The sequence below is a fragment of the Carettochelys insculpta genome, chromosome 15 (genome assembly GCF_033958435.1).
Source record: "Carettochelys insculpta isolate YL-2023 chromosome 15, ASM3395843v1, whole genome shotgun sequence".
Lineage (NCBI taxonomy): Eukaryota > Metazoa > Chordata > Testudines > Carettochelyidae > Carettochelys > Carettochelys insculpta.
In genome coordinates this window covers 1,638,433-1,657,496 of record NC_134151.1, presented here as the reverse complement: position 1 = coordinate 1,657,496, position 19,064 = coordinate 1,638,433, and positions in this window count along the sequence as shown.

Below are 19,064 nucleotides of genomic sequence, written 5' to 3'. Positions count from 1 at the left end.
CTCCAAAATGGATTCCTTGAGGATTCCCTCCATTATTTTCCCAGGGACTGAAGTAAGGCTGACCTGTCTATAGTACCCTGGTTTGTCCTTTTTTCCTTTTTAAAAGATGGGCACTACATCACTTTTGTTTGGAATGTAATTAAGTCTTAAAGGCTGCTCTTGTGCATCGATACTGAGTCTCTCTCTCTCCTTAAAACCATAGCCTGTTACTGTTCACTCACTTGTGGGTTCCTTCTCCCTCCACCATTGTCTGTTCACTGATTTCTATGCAAATATTTTGAATCTTTCTGTGGCAATTTGTTTTCTCCATTTTTTAGCTTTCTTGGCCTCAGATGCATGTTCAGTCTTCACTTCTTTTCCCTACCAGATGATGTTTTACTTCTCTTATATTTTGATGTCCTATTCTTCATTGTTAATTGCTTCCTTTACAGTTAACGAACCTTTTCCTCCATCATATCTTCATATGTATATCCTATCTACATCTTGTTTGTTAGCCATTATTCTATGCATCTCGAAGGGCTTTCTTTTTCGGATATCTGCTTCCTTCTCTCTTGTTTCCACTTGGTCATCCTGGAGGTGTATCGTACTGCTAGCATGAAACACATAGGAATAGTCTGGATTAATCAGTTTGAGTTGTTTTCTCATTAGAGTATCTCTTATTAATTTGCAGTATTCTTTACATGCTTCTTTAACTTTCTCAGGTTGTAACTCTGAAAATTCCCTGGTTCCGAGATATTTGTAGAGAACATGGTGAAATATATTTTGGGCAGTCTCTTTCTTGACTTGTTCGCAATCTCATTGTACCCGTTTGCTCCTGTTTATGCTGAAAAGCCAGTCTACAGGTTTATATCTTTTCTGTAGATCATCCTCAATCTCAGCGTTGCCTTTTGTGACTGTCCATGAAGCTTCAGCTTATCCATGTACGGCGGTGGTTAACTAGTTATTGTCCTTTGCTCTTTTAAAAACAACGTGTCCAAGATGGTGGCGCGATTGCTACCATGAATAGTACTGGGGAAAAGGAATCTCCTTGAAAGAGCCTGCTGCTAATTTGGACCTCATCTGCAGGAGTGCATTTCGGGTCGAGTTGAACCTTCCTGTTAATTTCTGTTTTGTGGCGATGTGTGGTTATCTGTGGATGGGCCTTGTGCATTTTCATTGTCCCAGTGCCTGCACACACGCCCCTTACTTGATCCTCCTGTTCACCCTGAGGTGGTTATTTGTCCCCTTTCATGTGTACTGTGCAATCTCCTTACTCAGGAGGACGCATCCTGTTGTGAGCTAGCGCCATTTGGACTCTCTTTGCTAGAATTGTCGTTAGAAGTTCCCACACAGCTCACAAGTGGGATGAGAAGTTCATACGATAACTAAATCTTCCTTCCTCCCTCCTTTTTATGTATTCTTTTATGCATACATGTATGCATGAGGATGGTCCTTCCGGTCTCTGCCCATCTTGAGCACCCGTTCCTCAAACATTCATTGAGCTGTTCATGTAACCAATGAAGAACGAGGTGGTTGAGCAGAATCTGCCCACCCCATCTGGAGCAGGTGCTTCCCTCTTTTTTTCTCCGGTTGCTCTCGGTGAGACATTGCTGTGTACTGTGTGGTTTCTATTTTTTCCTCTCCCACGTTGAATCCGGTCTGCTGTTGGTTATGAGGTGCATTCTCACACCATAATTCTTCTAGAAGCTTCCTCGCCCTTTATTGGCTCTCAAATTTTACCTATTCTTTTAATATTAGACTGATCCAATCCTGTCTTAGGGTCCCTCAGGAAGAATCTGCTCTCTTGGTACTGACACTTTCGTACTGGGTAGCTTTTCAAATCTGTGATTTCGTGCAGTCAGATTCTGTTTCCACCGATCCTTCACAACTCTCAGATCCCTTTTATGCAGCTGATGTATCAACTGCAGAACCATTTACTTCTGTTTCCTGTTAAAATTATTTTTCCTTAAATTATCCAGTGGGACGGTAGCTTGGTGCAAAAGCTCAGTCTTCTTGTCTAACTTTCAGTTTCACCGAGGCTGTTAATACAGGGAGCTTTCTGTTGTCTCACCTCCTGAGTTTACTTGATGTTAAGCTGACGAATTGCTGCTCTTTCTGTAGATCAGTTGTATCCTGTGTTTGTACAGCACCCGACAGTGGTCTTCTGCGCCATGACTATGACTCTTAGACACTATGGTAACGTCAGTAAATCAATAAGAGAGCCAGAACAGGGCTACCAAATACAGTAGTACATTTGTGCACTGACAAAGACCAGATGATATAGTGCAAGTCTTGAACGTAGCACTGGAGGAAACTACCTATAGTAAGCATTAGCCGACTGAATACTGATACTTAGATTTGATTAGCAAAGCTCATTAGACACATTGCGAAAATATTTTCAGTGGAGGCAACGGGCTGGAAGTCACAGCAGAGACGGGGTAGAACTGGAGTGCAGAGGCTCCGTGCACTGGTTATAAATGGTGCGTACAACAAGCCTAGAGATGAGAGGGGCGGGGAAAGGGGCTGTGACGGGAGAGGCGAGCAGGGGTACGGAGGGTTGGCTTGTTTGGTTGATGGAGGGCAGAGAGTAAAATGTGTGAGGGAGGAATGAGCGTGGGATCATCAGGAGATGGCCCTGAAAAAAGGGGGGGGGGCAGCTCAGTGGTTCGACCGTTGGCCTTGTAAACCGAGAAGTGTGAGTTCGGCCCTCGAGGGGATTTAGAGGTCTGGGGCAAAGAGATCTCCTTTAAACATCTGTCGGGTGGTGCTTGGTCCTGCCAAGAGGGCAGGGAATTGGACTGCATGACCTCTGGCGGTCCCCTCCAGCTCGATGAGACTGGTGTGCCTCCATGTGTAACATCTATAAGAAGGCAGCTGGGGGCTGAGTCCGGACTGGTCATTCTGCCTTTACGTGGCAGTGACTGAGGTGAGAATCTGGCTCCTCCTGCACAGCCACGGCAGGCCAGGAACCCCGGGAAACTCTTCCCCGCGACGCCCTCTTCTAAAACCGGAATCGAGCCGCGCTGGGACCGGAACGTACCGAAGCTCACAGGAAGCAAACAGCGCGCGGGGACAGCAGTGCCAGCCCCTTGCGCTTCACCGCGAGGGCTCTGAAAGGCAGATCCCACCTGGTGCCGCCGCTGTGCTCCTTCCCGAGACGAGCCGGTTGCAACTGCGCGGCCTGGACTGAAGGTGCCGCTGTTGGCCAAGGGAAGACTGATCGGGCGGAGGCGGTGCCGGAGCTGAGCGATACGGCGCAGATCCGAGAGACGCCAGTGCCGCGGGGAGCTCCCCAGCCGTGCTGAGAGAAGAAACCCTCCCCGGGAGCTCCGCGGGGCCCCGGCGCAGAGCGCTTCGCTTTGCTCGCGTGGAAGGGACCGGGAAGCCTTGTGCTGCCGCGGGGATCTCAAAGGCGGACTCCGTTCAGGCCAGGAGAGCGCAGCGGGGAGCGCCTGGGATGGGACCCGGGCGCCGCGAGCCGGGCCGGGCGGTCCCGCGGCAGGTACCGCTGCTCGCCTTCGTGCTCGCTGTGCTCGGCCGGGCGGGCGCGGAGCAGCTCCGCTACTCGGTTGCCGAGGAAATGCCCCCGGGCTCCCTGGTGGGGAACCTCGCCAAGGACCTGGGCTTGGACGTCAGAGACCTGCCGCAGCGGAAGCTCCGGATCAGTTCGGAACAGCCGCACTTGAGCGTGAACGGGGACACTGGCGACCTGCGCGTGGCCGGCCGGATAGACCGGGAGGGGCTGTGCGGGGAGACCCCGCTGTGCGCGCTGGCGCTCGAGGCGGTGGTGGAAAACCCTCTAAACCTTTATCCTGTGACCATCGAAATCCGGGACATTAATGACAACGCCCCGCGGTTCAAAAGGAGCAGCGTTGACTTAGAAATCAGCGAATCGACCCCGTCCGGCGCGCGGTTCCCGGTGGAGGCTGCACATGATCCAGACGTCGGGAGCAACTCGCTGCGGAGGTACGAGCTCAGTAAAAACCCTCATTTTACCTTGGCGGTGAAGGAGACTCCCCAGGGCATTGAGCACGCGGATATCATCTTAGAAGCCCCTTTGGATCGGGAGCAGCAAAGTTCTCATCTCTTGACGGTGACCGCCGTGGATGGGGGAGACCCGGCCAGAACCGGGACACTGACAATAAACGTTAAAATTTCTGACGCCAATGACAATCCTCCGGTATTCGCCGAGCAGAAGTACAAGGTCCGCCAGAGGGAAAACCTACCCACGGGCTCCTTCCTCCTTCAGGTGAAAGCCACAGACAAGGATGAGGGGCTACACGCAAAGATCGCCTATTCCTTCAGCGACACGCAGGACACAGAGCGCCAAGGGTTCCGACTAGACCCCGAGAAAGGAGACATCACAACGGCGGAGCCTTTGGATTTTGAAAAGAAAAATAAGTACGTGTTTGGGGTAGAGGCGAGAGACGGCGGGGATCTCCTCGGTCACTGCAAGGTAGAGATAGAAATTCTCGATGAGAACGACAACGCCCCGGAAGTGACCCTGACATCCCTGTCCAGTCCCATCCCCGAGGACTCAGCGCCCGGGACGGTGATAGCGCTGCTCAAAGTCCATGACCGCGATGCTGGTGAAAATGGAAAAGTCACCTGTGATCTTCAGCGGGACTTGCCGTTCGCAATCGTCCCATCCTCCAAGCACTACTACAAGGTGCTGACGGACGGGCCCCTGGACCGTGAGCGCACCCCGCAGTACAACATCAGCATCACCGCCAGGGACGGAGGCTCCCCCCCGCTGTCCGCCCACACCAGCATCCTGCTGCAGGTCTCGGATGTGAACGACAACGCCCCAGTGTTTGCGGAAGCCTCGTACACCGCCTACGTGGGCGAGAACAACCCGTCGGGGGCCTCCATTTTGCGGGTGAGCGCCTCCGACCGCGATGCGGAGCGCAACGCGCGAGTGACTTACTCCATCGTGCGCAGCAGCGTGGCGGAGGGGCCCGTGTGGTCCTACGTGTCCCTGAACGCGCAGAGCGGGGCTGTGTACGCGCAGCGCTCCTTCGACTACGAGCAGCTGCGGGCGTTCGAGCTGCAGGTGCAGGCGGCAGACGGCGGGTCCCCGGCTCTGAGCAGCAATGTGAGCGTGCGGGTGTTTATTGTGGACCGGAACGACAACGCCCCTCGCATCCTGTATCCGCCGGCGGGGTCGGGGTCGGGGTCGGGGTCGGGGTCGTTGGAGCTGGTGCCTCGGTCGTCCGAGGCGGGTTATCTGGTGAGCAAGGTGGTGGCGGTGGACGCGGACTCGGGGCACAACGCGTGGCTGTCGTACCACGTGGTGCAGGCCACGGATCCGTCGCTGTTCCGGGTGGGGCTGCACAGCGGGGAGGTCCGGACCGCCCGCGCCGTTTCGGAGAGAGATGCTGCGAAGCAGCGTGTGGTGGCCCTGGTGAAGGACAACGGGCAGCCGCCTCTGTCCGCCACCGTGACTGTGAGCCTGGTGCTTGCGGAGAACTTGCAAGAGGCGGTTCCGGAAATGCGCGAGCGGGCGGATGAGTCGGGCCCGGAGGCGGCTTTGCAGTTCTACCTGGTGCTGGCTTTGGCCCTGATCTCCTTTGTGTTCCTGCTGACGGTGGCCCTGGCCGTTGCCATGAAAGTGCGAACGGCCGCGAATCGCTCCGTTTTGGGATGCTTCGGTTCTGATTACTGCAAGGCGGGTCCCGGGCTCCCCCCGAACTACTGCGAGGGGACTTTACCCTACAGCTACAACCTGCGTGTAGCCGCGGACTCCGGAATTAAGGCTTTTAGTCTCCTAAAAGCAAATGGTGGGAACCTCATAGAGGAGAATATTCTTTGCCGAGACAGCTCTGGAATGCGGCCAGCGAGGGATCCTTCTGCGCCTGCAGACCTGAAATTCGTGGCCGACCTTGAGGTTAGATTCTGTCAAGATGCGGTGGCGGGGGGTGTGTCTCTGCGTGTTGAAACCAGTCGTATTCTAGTCAACAGTATCTTTCTTGGATCTTCTTAGCAATGCACTATTGATAGAAACGGTCCACTTACTAACGTGTTCCATATACTATAATATGAATTCCTTCCGGTTAAGAACCTTCTTAGAAAAAACTGGGTTCATGTGCTATGGCCAGGCTCATAGATGAGGCACAAAAATAAATATAGTTATGTAAATAGAGAGTTTCCTGAGAATAGTATTAAATTATTCCCTGAACATTGAAATGACAATATGGGAACAGTTTTACCTTCAGATTCATGCTGCTCTTTTCATTCCTGCCTTTATTGCCCTCTTTCTCCTTCTGTTCATTGGTCTCTGAGGAGTAAAGTATTAGTTATATATCTAAAACACAGCAAGTCGGGGCAAACACTTGGTTACTCCAAAGATCTTTAGATAAGAAATTTGCAGTTAGATGTAAGAGGTTGTTTCATAACCCTCTGGGAGATGCTCTCTCTGTCTCCTTTTCCGTGGAATAGCTCGATTTTACAGGTATTTCATTTTTACACTTCGATACTTGAACTTTCAGTAAATTCACATGCTAAATTACAATAATAAAATACCCCCATCTTTATAAATGAAGCACCAGATCGGACGAAGTGGGTCTGTCCCGGGAAAGCTCATCACCTAATTAATTAATTTTCTTAGTCTTTGAAGTGCTGCATGACCGCTCGCCTGTTTCGGTAGAACACAGACTGACAGGAGTAGCTCCCCCTCACTCTCCGATTTTGATAGAATTCATCGGAGCTGCTGCAGTTCTCGCTTGCGACTCTGGGTGCCGCTGCGCACCCGTGCGGCAGAGACACCCGCTCAGAGAACCAGCCTCTCTGCGCCACAGCTCGCAAAGACTCTCTAATGCCTGCTGCGTACAGACGGCTGCAGCAGGGCTACCCGTGGTAGAATTATCTACCCGGACACCTCAGCAATCAAAGCCATAAATACTACGCTGCGCTGCACAGCGGGGAGTTGAATTCTGCGCCTTTTACTGCAGCAAGAGCTGGACATGGCGGATACCATCCGGCCCCGCGGCTGGAAGGGACTAGCCCTGATCTGCTTTGTTGTGATTACCGCTCGGCAGGCAGCGTCTGGGAGAATTCGCTATTCCATCCCGGAGGAAATGCAGAAAGGCTCTTTCGTGGGGAATCTCTTAAAGGACCTGGGCGTGGATCTGGAGGGCCCCTCAGGTGGCCGGGTCCGCATTGTATCCACAGGTAGGACTCCGTATTTTTCTCTGAATCTTAAGAGCGGCCATTTAGTCACCACAGAAAAAATGGACAGGGAGCGAATGTGCGGCCCGCGAGAGACGTGTCTGATACATCTTGAGGTGCTTGTGGAAGACACAGTGAAGCTTGTCATAGTTGAGGTTGAAATCACGGACATTAATGACAACGCGCCCCGCTTCCCAAGAGATCAGCTGGAATTGAGAATCAGCGAGGTAACCGCGGTGGGAACCCGCTACTCGCTGGAGGAGGCTCAGGACCCGGACGTGGGAACCAATTCCCTGCGGGGCTATCACCTGAGCAGTAACCAGCACTTCTCCCTGGATGTGCAGACGGCAGCGACCGGGGGCAAATACGCCGAGCTGGTGCTGGAAAAGGCCCTGGACCGGGAGGAACAAGCCGAGCACGAGCTGATCCTCACGGCCACTGACGGGGCAGAGCCCGCCCGATCCGGCACTGCGCACATCCGCGTCGTTGTCCTTGACGCAAATGACAACGCCCCAGTTTTCACTCAGTCGCTGTATGAGGCGCGTGTTCCGGAGAACGTGCCGGTGGGGTCCGTGCTGCTGAGGGTGAACGCCACAGACGCGGACGAAGCGGGGAACTCGGAGGTCACCTATTCCCTCCGGAAAGTGAACGACAAAGCGTCTGGGCTGTTCCGGGTGGACTCCAAAACGGGGGAGGTGTCCACGGCGGGACAGCTGGACCACGAGGAAGCGGCGCTGTATGAAATGGAGGTTCAAGCCAAGGACGGTGGAGACCTCTCGGCGCGCTCCAGGGTTCTGATAACTGTCACTGATGTCAATGATCATGTGCCAGAAATTACAGTCACCTCGCTCACAGGCTCAGTCGGTGAGGACAGCCCGCCGGGGACCCTACTGGCGCTATTAAAAGTCAGAGATAGAGACTCGGGGCGGAACGGGGAGGTGAGCTGCTCCGTGCCCGCCCAGCTGCCGTTCCGGCTGCAGAAGTCATTTGACAATTATTACAGTTTGGTGACCGAGGGAGCCCTGGACCGCGAGCGGGTCTCGGGTTACAACGTCACCGTCACAGCCACAGACGGAGGGACTCCCCCTTTGTCGTCCAGCGCAGCGATTTTCGTGCAAGTTACAGACATCAACGACAACGCTCCCGTCTTCGAGCAGCCGTCCTACACTGTGCACCTGCCGGAGAACAACCCCCGGGGGGCCTCCGTGTTGTCGGTGCGGGCCACTGACCCCGACTGGGGGGAGAACGGCCGAGTGACTTACTCGGTGCTGGAGGGTGAGGTCCGGGAGCCTCCGCTGTCGTCGTCCGTGTCCATTAACTCGGAGACTGGGGCTGTGTACGCGCTGCGCTCCTTCGACTACGAGCAGGTGCGGGAGCTGCGGTTGGAGGTGCAGGCTGAGGACGGGGGTTCCCCACCGCTCCGCAGCACCGTGTGGGTGAGTGTGTTGGTGGTGGACGAGAATGACAACCGGCCGCAGATCTTACACCCGGCGGCGCCCAGCGATGGGTCGACGGGAGTGGAGTTGGCCCCGCGCTGGTCGGAGGCCGGCTACCTGGTGAGCAAGGTGGTGGCGGTGGACGCGGACTCGGGGCAGAACGCCTGGCTGTCCTACCAGCTGCTGAAGGCCACGGATGCGGGGCTGTTCTCGGTGGGACTCCACAGCGGCGAGGTGAGGACGGCGCGGTCCTTTGGGGACAAAGACGCCCCGAAGCAGAGTGTGGTGGTGCTGGTGAAGGACAACGGGCAGCCCCCTCTGTCCGCCACGGCCACGGTGAGGGTGGCGGTGGCCGAGAGCATCTCCGAGCTGCTGTGGGATCTGAGCAGCCCGTCGGGTCCTGCGGAGCCCCCGTCCGGGCTGAGGTTGTACCTGGTGGTCGCTGTGGCCTCCGTGTCCTGCTTGTTCTTCAGCTTTGTGCTGGTGCTGGTGGTGCTGAGGCTGCGCAGGTGGCGAAAGTCGCAGGTGTTTGAGTCGTCGTCGTCGAGTGTGAGTGTGAGCGGCGTTCCCGTGTCGCAGTTTGTGGGGCTCGATGGAGTCCGGGCTTTTCTCCGCTCCTACTCCCAGGAGGTGTCGCTCACCGCGAGCTGCCGAAAGAGCCAGTGTGCTCAGTCTGAACTAAACTATTCCACTACCCTCTCTAATCGACCGAGCGTTGAGAAAACAGAGGGCCTTTTAATTACAGAGAACTGGAGGGATCCTGAGGGGAGCGAGTCGTTTACTCGGGTAAGTTCTCATTAGTTTTTTCATTTCATGTTTCCCGGTGGAAGTACATTGCTGTAGTCAGCGGATAGCGGCTGTGGCGCGTGTGCCCAGCAAACATACAGGGAGGCCCTGCTGGTCTGTGTGGGTGCGATCTCGGTAGAGCTCTCCCTTCGGCATCCCGTACTCAGGGAGACAGAAGGTCTACAGGAATGAAGAACAGCATGAGGTCATCCTAAGGCTATGTGTAACACCAGGCAAAGTACGTCAAACAGATACACTATTTTAGCTGCGGCAATTGCATAGCTAAAATCCACTTTCTCTGCTTGGCTAACTTGCCCATCAGTACTGGGGAGGGTCGATGGGAGAGTTTCTCTCATCAACCTCCCCTACTCCTCATATCTCACCAGGAGTACAGGGGTCAACTGTGACTCGTGAGAGGTTAATTTCACATGACCAGGGTAGATGCATGAAAGCAAATCCCAGAAGGTCAACCCTGAACGGGTCGCTGTTCTTGGGTGGTGTAGAAACCAGTCAGTTTGGGAAAATATAAGGAGTGAGAAGAGTCCATCTTGGCATCCATTACTGAATGGGTCCAAGGGGCCAGACCCCTTGCAAGCTGAGAACAGGTTCTTCTGTAAAGGGTGGGGGCCTCTGAGAACTGAATATATCTAAAACTTGTGTAGGCAAATACCTTTGGCTTAAGAAAACTAAGAAAACGATCACGTTGTGGTTCTATGGAAAGACCTGACTCAGAGAAACTCAGCCATGGCTGGAAAGAAGAACGATTGCTGAGAAGTCTCCCCTGAACCAAACTGTAGTTTACTAAGTCTTAGTAGAAAGCATATTACTCTTATATGTGATTGTTAACTTCGTTTAATCAGTTGTGCTTTTGTCTGTTTAGAGGAGGAACAAATCTTAGTAATTATGAGCATGTTCCACGAAAGGGCTTGAGATTTTTGGGCTGATGCTTTGGGAAAAATTCACAAGGGGAGGTGTGTTGGGGTTACCCTGAAGGTGTAACCAAGGCTGGTGGAGACCTCAATGGGGCTGCTGCGTTGCCAGCAGGCCTCTGGGTTCAGAAGTGCTGGGTCAGGGCTGCATGGCACAGGAACACTGAGGAAAGTGCATGCTTTTCTGCCGGCTGTTGATGACCAGGCTGTGAGCCTCAGTTGCAAAGCAGTTAAGGCACCCAGAATTACAAGGCATGTGGTAACACAGCCTCTCAAGGGTCTGGACTGCACCTAGAAAGCTGCCAAAGGTATTTCACTTGTAAAAATGTTTCTAACTTGAATTATTCAGCCCAGAAATGCCTGACTTGCTTTTTTCCCTATTTTTAGGTGTTTTCTCTTCGTTAGGGGTCATAGTAAAAAACGTGATAGACAATAAAATTTGAAGGAGTTTGTCCTGTAACACACTAGCAAGAAAGAAAGTTTCTTGGAACTTACTAAAACATAGTTACAGAAAGAAGCGAAAAGCAAACAAAAAAATTCTGAGAGAGGGTCCTGGAAGGACACAGAAAGAGGAAATGTTTGACTGTCTTGATATGGGAAAATGTAGAGAAACTAAGACCAGAAAAATGATGTTATCACTTAAGAGACAGTTTAAGTGAATGAATCTTCGTGTTGTGTTTTGACCTGAATGAAGCTCAGCTATCTGCTGCTAGTGAGGGGTGGAAGCTGGACCCAGGTGCTGGTGGAGAAGATGAGGTCAGGTTAAAAAATGTGGTCTGACGCCATAAACTTCATGTTGCCTGGACAAATGCTCTGTGTAGGCTTGTGTGGGCCTTGAGGTGGATCGTTTCACAGTTCAGTTTCTTCCTTTTTTTCCTTCAATTTCCCTCCCCTCACCCCATTTTCTGTTGACTTTGGCTACATCCTGGGTCATGCTCATGCAGAGCTGCATGCCCATGTATTGACAGCAAAGTTGAAAATAATTTAATCATTTTTGTGTATAAGCTCACTATTGACTTTAGGCATGAATTGTGGAGGGTAAGAAATTAGAGGAAACGTGGAAAAACAGACTTCTGGGAAGCTATATGAAGGGGAGACAATGTTGAGGAGGGATGTGAACTGGAGTTAAGGATTTGGATCGCATAGAGCTGTGTTATTGGTTTTGGAAGGGGGGAGTGTATGGTACGCGCAAGAAGAAGAGTGGGCGCTCATGGAGCAGCGCCACCATCATGAGATGGACAGAGAGGGATGGAGGTTTCTAGGTATCTCCAAGTCCAGGCCTTGGCGTACTCCAGTATGTTGTTTGTTGGGTCACGATTTCAAGCCAAATTATCTCGTGGCTTACACTCAATTTCTGTGCCTACCTACAGACTTTACCACGCCTGCATATGGTTTCATATTAGCAGAATTTTGCCCTTTTTGTACAGGGAAGTTTTCAAGCATTTCTGCTTCCTGCTTCACTGGTCTGCTTTGGTATCACTGATTAATATGTCGGGGAAGGAAACGGGTTCTCTGCAGCCACGTCTACACCAGCCCCCCTCCTTTCAGAAGAGGCATGGTAATGAGGCAGTTCAGAAGATGCTAATGAGGTGCTGACATGAATATGCAGCACCTAATTAGCATAATAGTGGCAGCGGATGATTCGAAAGCACTGCTTTCACAACGCAGGCTGCCCGTGTAGATGGGGGCCTTTCAAAAGGACCCTCTGGACTTCGAAAGGCCCTTCTTCCTATTTGGTTTTATGAAGAAGGGGCTTTCAAAGTATGGGAAGTACTTTCAAAGGCCCCCATCTACATGGCTGGAGCGCGTTCCAAAAATGGCACTTTTGAGTCATGTGCAGCCACCATCATGCTAACGAGGCACTGCATATGCATGTCAGTGCCTCGTTAGCATCTTCTGAGCTGCCTCATTACCATGCCCCTTCTGAAAGGAGGGGGCTAGTGTAGAAGCAGCCTGTGTGTGCAGTGAATATGGTACAGTGAATTTATTTAATACATTTTAAATATAATATGTAAGTATAAGAGTTTAGTTTGCATAGGCTAATGTTTTAAAAATACCATTAGGAATCTGCTCATGGTCCTTGGGATGTTCTTTGTTTCCAAAACCTACTGTTTGTCCTTTAAAAACACTGGACAGTCCTATCAGAAGCCTAATGTGTATTCACTGTTCAGAATGAAAGAGTACATCCTTCATTTTGGAACAGTTTCCTGTCTTTTGTGAGAAGACTCTAATTCTCCGAACAAAAGAAGGAATAAAAGCATGTTTAACATATTTTATTAAGATATTTTGAAACCACAAAGTGAAAGGGCCCAGGTAATTGTAGCCTTCTTAGCCTGAGATTATTTTGGAGAAAAATAATGGAGTTGTGGAGCAGAGGTCTATAAGTAAGAAATTGGAGGACAGAAATATAATTATTGACACTCAACATGAACTCCTGAGAAATAGATCTTTTCAGCCAAACTTTGACATTCTTTGGCTGGAGCATAGGTATGATTGAAAAAGGTAATTGTGTTTGGTGTAATAGATTTGTATTTTTGTTAAATGTTTGATTTTAAAACTGTAGGACCAATTGATTAAAAATACCACTATCCAAATAATGGCTATCGTTGTGGTTGGAGTGACCACAGGTGGTGCATTTTTATTAGTTTTTGTAAAGCAGGCTTCCTTCTGGGAGTGAATTTCAAAAAACAAAAAAGGTTCCTGTTCACCAATGGCTACGTCTACACTAGCACACTACGTCGAAGTTGCTTATTTCGACATAAGAACATCGAAATAGGCTACTTCAATGAATATCATCTACACGTCCTCCAGGGCTGGTGCCATCAATGTTCAACGTCGAAGTAGTGACGGAGAATATCGAAAGGAGCCGCCCCAGAAGGAAATGCAGAGCGTCCACACACACAAGTGCTCCCCGTCGAAATAAGGGGCCAGCAAAGCCCCAAGCCACTCCCTTAAAGGGCCCCTCCCAGGCACACTTGGCCCGCACAGCACGAGATCCACAGAGCTGACAACTGGTTGCAGACCCTATGCACACAGCATGGACCCTCAGCTGCAGCAGGAGCAGCAGCCAGAAGCCCTGGGCTAAGGGCTGTTGCACATGGCAGCCATAGAGCCCTGCCAGGGCTAGACAGAGCATCTCTCAACCCCTCAGCTGATGGCTGCCATGGAGGACCCCGCTGTTTTGAAATAGCAAGATGCGGATTGTCTACACGTGCCCTACTTTGATGTTGAACATCAAAGTAGGGCGCTATTCCCATCTTCAGATAGGAATAGCGATTTTGATGTCTCGCCACCTAACATTGATTTCAATGTCAAAATAGCACACGGCGCATGTAGACGTGATGTGTAGTATTTCGACATTGTGCAAACTACTTCGAAGTAGCCGGCTAATGTAGACGCACCCTTAATGTCTGTAACTACAGTGAGTGAAAAGTTGTTTCTTGGAGACCAAATATCGATATTTCAGCTGAGACTTCTGAAAAGGGAGGTTGCTTGATTATGTTTAGTTAGATCTCCATCACCACAGAACGTTCTGCAGGACACCAAAATCTGTTACCTCTTAGCAAATGGCTTTACATTTTATTGAGTGATAGATCTCAAAATGTATATATAAAGGAGAATTACCATCTATGGCAACGTTTCTGGTGAGCTACATCAAGGATTACTTCACAGTTGAATGATTAATCCTTTGGGTTTCTAGTGAATTATAGGGCCTCCACACCCATTCTCCATCTCTTGTGATCCTTGGCTATAGTCTTGACTTGATCCCACGTTAAGCCCACTGCTTTTACTTCATCCAGGAAACTTTGTCAACATGTTTGTTTGGCATGTCCCCTTTTCCTCTTTCCCTTTTGATTCCATTCTAGTGCTTGTCTTGTGATACTTTCCTTGCAGTCCTTACACAGGATATGGCTTGCCCATCACCATTTTCTCTTCTTGATCTGGACCTCAATTGGCTTCTGGTTTGTTTTGGTCCACGAGCTTTTGCCTGACACCTTCTTGTTGTTCTTGAAGATACAGACTAACATGGCTACCTCTCTGATATAAGGTTTTGCTTGGTATTTATCATACCACTTTAGCTGGATAATATGTCTAATGTGTTTATTGACAAACATCTATATTGCCTTAATGTTGTCTGGACAAGGTGCCAAGACTCCGAGCAGTACAGCAGCACTGCTTTCATATTGGAAGTGAAAATATCTAGCTTGGTTCTTGATGAAAAGGCTCTTGTGCACCAGACTGATTGCAATATGGCAAAGGCTTGTTGTGCCTTTTGTATTCTTGCACTGATATCCTCTTCAGTGCTACCATCTCTGGCTCATAACACTCCCCAAGTATGAAAAGTGGCCAACATCTTGCACTGTTTTTCATTCAATTGTAATCTCACTTTCCCATATCTTATTTAATGTTCATCAACTTAGTCTTCTCTTGACTGGTCTTGAGGCTCACACACTCAGCTGTTTCCTGTAGGGCATCCCATCTTCTCCTGCATATGCTCTATTTTGCCTGAAAGTAGGGCTAAATCATCTGCAAACTCTAGATCTTCAAGTTCCCTAGTTTGGGGCCATTGGAGTTTTCTTCCTGAGATGGCATATGCTGTTTTTTGTGATCCAGTCTAGGACAATCAGGAAGAGTAATGGAGAAGGCAGCCTTGGCATACACCTGTTGTGACCTGTAATTTTTCTGACAATTTTCCATCATGGATGACTTGGCAGGAATATTCTTCATACAGTTTCTTGATGGTGGTAATCACTTTGCCTGGGACTCTAATTTTGCATGATGGTTCAGATGGACTGCCAGTCAACACTGGTGAAGACTTTCATGAAGTGTATGAAGTTGATGTGGAGTGGTGCTTGCCATTCTATTCATTGTTCTACAATAATCCAAAGTGTTACTATCTGGTCTGTGCAAGATCATCTTCTCCCCAAACCTGCCTGCTATTCTCATAGTTTGTGGTCTATGGCATTTTTCATTCATTCCAGGATGACTCTGGCTAGTACTTGGCTTGGAATAGACAGGAGGGTGATCTCCCTCCACTTTTCACACAATGACAGATTTCCAGATTTAGTAAGTTTCACTAGCAGCCCCTTTGTCCAACCCTTTGGAATCTCTTCTCTTGTGCATGGTGGATTTAGCAAACTGTGTATCTAGCCCACTGTTGAAGCTCCTCCTCCTTTTAGTATTTCAGGTGGAATATTATCAGGTCCTGCTGCCTTGCCAACCTTTAGATTCCTTATTGCCTTGCGGACTTCCTCTTTTGTAATTGCCCAAGTATTGATCCCTAGAGGTTCTCCTGCTTCTAGCTGTGGTGGGTTTGTAGGTGGTGGTCCGTGTAACTTTTCTTCAGAATGCTCCTTCCATTTGGCTAACTGCTCACCCACTGACGTAAGTAGCCGAACCTCTTTTGTTTTTATCATATCATGTGTTTGAGTTTCTTTTGTTTCCACTCAGGACTTGAGTCGTATTGCACAGGGTTTTCAAGTCGCCTTGTTTAGATGCTGTCTTTGCTTTTTCTGCAATCTCATTTATGAATTTCTCTTATCCCTGTGAAGAGTTTTCTTCACTTCCCCAGCGATTTCATGGTATCTGGATGATGCAACTTGTTTCTAGCCTCTTATTTTTGCTGGGTTGACTGGCTGTTTGAGTGCCTTTTGTTCTTCACTCATTCTCCATGTCTGATCTGTGATCCATTCCTTCCAGTTAGTGGACTCACCCCAACACCACATTGCACATTTCCATTACCGCTTCCTTCATTGAGCTCCAGGTTCCCTCCGCAGTTTCTTCTGCTCCTTCCTCTCCTTGGAGTGCCTCAAAGCAATTGCCCAAGGTAATCTGGAGGGCTTCTGTCATTTCTTATATCCTCAGCTTTTCCACATTGAATCCGGTTCTTGCGCTGGACTGTCATTTTCTTGCCACAAGTTTTCATTTTGAGTTTAGCAGCTACTAAGTGGTGGTCTGATCCGGTGTCTGCTGCATGCCTAGCGAGCACATCTTCCAGAGATTTTTGCCATCTCCTTTGAACTGCAAAGTGGTCGGTTAGGACAATCATACACAAAACCAGAGCTGCTTTGACAATTTTGTGTGAAGAAGGTGTCCCTCCAGTTACAAGTTTATTCTAGTCACACGTGTCTGCAAAGAGTTTTCCATTTTCATTCATCTGGCCGAGGCCGTGTGTTCCCATATCTTTTTCCCAGCCAGTGTTGTCACTGCCTACCTTGGCATTCATGTCTCCCATCAGGATCATCATATGGCATCTGGGTGTCTTGTCAAGCACTGATTGCAGCTGTGTATACAACAGTTCATTGTCTTCTGCTGCTGCACTAGCTGGGGGATATTATCGCACATTATGATGGTGACCTCCTGAAATCAGGATTCAAATCTGGCTCTACTCAGAGGCTTTGATACTGGCTCCCACTCTATCAGACATCTGGCAGCCTCCTTAGACCACAGCAGAGCTACCCCTTCATCATGGATGTCCTTGTCTTTTCCTGAACACAATAAGCTCTCCTGACTGCAGCCTCGCCTCCTCAGAGGTGTTCCATGTGGCCTCACAAGTGCCTAGGCTGGAGAGTTTGTACGCTGGCATTTCTTTTGCTACTTGTGTGCATCTCCCTGGTTCTCTAAGCGTTCTTACGTTCCATGTGCCAATCACCACGCATTCCTTACCTGAAAGCAGCTTGTTCTCTAGGGGCTGCTGGGGCTGACTAAGGGTCATTGGCGGGAGAGCATCCTTCCGGGTTTGATTTTTGTATGTCAGAAGTCTCCACTGAGGAGCCCTTGGTCTGCCCTGGACTGAGGTGACTTTGACTGGGAACGATGCAGCGGTGTTTCGGTAACGTGTGATTTTTTTTTACAGGGATGAGTTGTTAGCCCATTGCCCAACCCCCAACCTGCAGGACCAGGGAAACACTTTTGGCTTCGTCTCTACCCATTAACCTGTGCGGCTTGATTGACCCGCCGCCATAGCTCTGAGGGTCCCTGAGACATGCAAGCCCCTCACCACGTCAAATAGCGATCCCATCGGGCACCGTCAAGGTGGTCCAAAGACGGGTCGCCGTCTAATGCTCTTCTAAAAGTACAACTCACCTCAAATAAAATACACGTTTGCTGTTGAACAAGGCGGACAACTCAAAGATTGGCAGAATTGTAAATAATACTGAAGGCGGACAAATGATACAGAGGAAAGTAGACTGTTCTCAGGTAGATGCGATTGAATAACATGCGTTTTAGTACAGTCCAATGCCAAGTCTTCTTTCTGGGAACAAAGGATATTTGCCGCAGTGACAGAATAGTGGGTAGTGCCCTGGGAAGCAGCGGCTCCGGAAAGGACTTCTGCCTTATTGTAGACAATCACCTCCACAGCAGCTCCCGGGGGAGCCTATAAAAAAAGGGCAAACGCATTGGTAATATTGTCTGTAAAATCATGAGCACCAGCCTCTGAGTGGCATGTGGGAAAGCAGGACCCAGATTAGGGGGGAGGTCTAACCTTAGACATCACTGCCTGCTTGTCAAGTGGCAGTTCCCCCAGCATGTCCCTTGTGGCAGGAGGTTGGAGAAAGGAACGTGGTAGCCGCTCAGTACTAGGCAGGACCCTTTTGCTGAGACCGACCGGTTGCAGTTCTGGGCTTGTGGCTCGGCGTGGCGCTGCTGACTAGGGCAAAGCCGAGCTGCAGCGAAGATCCGCTGAGCCTGGCACAGACACACACAGGCTGCTGCTGAGCCATACCCGGTGCGGAGCCTCGCTTGCACGACTGGGCTGAGACGGTGATTTTATTTACTCCCCAGCGCTCCGGGCTCGGACGTGCGGGCGGGGTTCGAAGCACCGAATCGAAGCGGAATAAATAAGAAAATAAAAGTAAGCGGGACGGGGATGGAGAACGGACCCAGCCCGCGCGGCCGGGCGGTCCCGCGGCAGGTACCGCTGCTCACCTTCGTGCTCGCTGTGCTCGGCCGGGTGGGCGCGGAGCAGCTCCGCTACTCGGTTGCCGAGGAAATGCCCCCGGGCTCCCTGGTGGGGAACCTCGCCAAGGACCTGGGCTTGGACGTCAGAGACCTGCCGCAGCGGAAGCTCCGGATCAGTTCGGAACAGCCGCACTTGAGCGTGAACGGGGACACTGGCGACCTGCGCGTGGCCGGCCGGATAGACCGGGAGGGGCTGTGCGGGGAGACCCCGCTGTGCGCGCTGGCGCTCGAGGCGGTGGTGGAAAAGCCCCTGAATGTTTTCCACGTGACCGTAGCGATCCGGGACATTAATGACAACGCCCCGAGCTTCGGCAAAGACAAGCTAGTGCTAGAAATCAATGAACTCACCCCGCCAGGGGCCCGCTTCCCGCTAGAATCGGCTCAAGATCCAGATGTTGGACGGAACTCCCTGCAGACCTACCGGCTCCTCCCCGACCAGCATTTCTCCCTGGCGGTGAAGCAGCCCGCCGAGGGCAACACATACGCAGAATTAGTTTTAGACCGAACTCTGGATCGGGAGCACCAGAGTTCTCATAACTTGATCTTGACGGCTGTGGATGGTGGAGACCCTGTGAGATCCGGGACCGCTCAGATTCACATTAAAATCACTGATGCCAACGACAATCCCCCGGTATTCACGGAGGAGATCTACAAAGCCCGAGTAAATGAAAATCTAGCCAGAGGCTCCGTACTGCTACGGGTGAGAGCTGGGGACGAAGATGAAGGATTATATGGAGAAATCAGATATTCCTTCAGTAGTGCGCCAAAGAACGTCCTTCAGCTCTTCGATATAAACCCAGACAAC